This window comes from Bombus impatiens, unplaced genomic scaffold (genome assembly GCF_000188095.3).
Source record: "Bombus impatiens unplaced genomic scaffold, BIMP_2.2 scf_1162, whole genome shotgun sequence".
Classification (NCBI taxonomy): Eukaryota; Metazoa; Arthropoda; class Insecta; order Hymenoptera; family Apidae; genus Bombus; species Bombus impatiens.
Genome location: NT_177581.1, coordinates 7,668 through 9,047, shown reverse-complemented (window position 1 = coordinate 9,047; position 1,380 = coordinate 7,668).

Genomic DNA, 1,380 nt, shown 5'->3' with positions numbered 1-1,380 from the left:
TGGCGGATCGGCCTGGCAGCGGTGGCCGAGCCGTACAGCATTCCCGACGCGTCACGGGACGCTGGGGATCTGATCGGCTCAGTCGCCATATTCTGGACCGGGATCGCGGAAAGCCTCTCCTGCTCGGTGATCAAGCGAGGACAGGGCTTCGTGGTTGTGAAATGGGGCGACCTGGCCGTGGTGGCCGTCTACGTGTAGCCCAATATCAGCCGCAGCGAATACGCCTCCTTCCTGGACGGACTCGTGGTTTGCGCGTGGCTTTTGGGCTCCTGCCAGTCACTGGACCTCGGGGACTTCAACGCCCACTCAACGGCATGGGATTCCCGCAGGACCAACGGAAAGAGGCGCGACGTGCAGAACTGGGCAGCCGCACTCGACCTCCGGCTTACCGGGAGATCGTCCAGCACGTGCGTGGCGAGACGAGTCCATAGTGGACCTCACATGATCAAACTCTGCCGCATCCCGCCGTGTTTCCGATTGGGAGATGTTCCCGGAGGAGACCCTCTCGGACCACCTCTATATCTTGATGCAGGTGGCGGTTAGTGGCGCGAGGGGCAACCGTTCGTTGGGTGCGCTCGGGCACATCGGCCCACCGGGAAGGAGAAGGAGATCCGATCCCTGGGGGTGCCCTTACAAGATGGTGTTGAACAAATTCCGTCCATGGGCGCCTCCCGTAACGGAGAGCATGGACCCTCGGTTCCTGGAGGAGGTCGTCGGCACTCTGTTCCCGAGAGCGGCGAACGAGGAAGATGGCAGCTTTACCGAAGAGAAGGAGCAGAAGCGTCCACCGCCGGAAGAAAAACCACGTGTCACCGCGGGAAGTTGGAACCCGGGTCACCGAGGAAGAACTGGCCGGGGCCGTCTTAAGGATCGGAGCGCGGAAAGCTCCGGGTCCTGTCGGAGTCCCGGCCCGCCTGTGGAAGGACGTCGCCGGTGTCTTGGCTCCGAGACTAATACGTCTGTTCGACGGATTCCTGTCTCGGGGCGAATTCCCCGCTTCGTGGAAGGAGGGGCGAGTGGTCCTGCTGCCGAAGTCGGGGCGCCCTCCGGACTCGTCTTCCGCTTTTCGGCCAGTGTGCCTTTTGGACGAGGCTGGCAAGCTGCTGGAGAGAGTGGTGGCTGCCCGCCTGGAGTCGCATTTGTCCCGGTGTGTTCCCGGAATGCACGAATGCCCGGAATGCCAGTTCGGCTTCCGGAGAGGGTGGTCTACGACCGACGCTGTCGCCCGTGTCCGCTCCCTTGTCGAGGGGGCCGAGCGCCGTGGTTACGTGGCGTTGGCCGTGTCGCTGGACGTAGTCAACAGCATTCCCTTGAACAGGATATGCCTCGAATTTTATCGGGTACCCGCGTACCTGGGTGGTGTGGTCCGGGCCTTCCTCC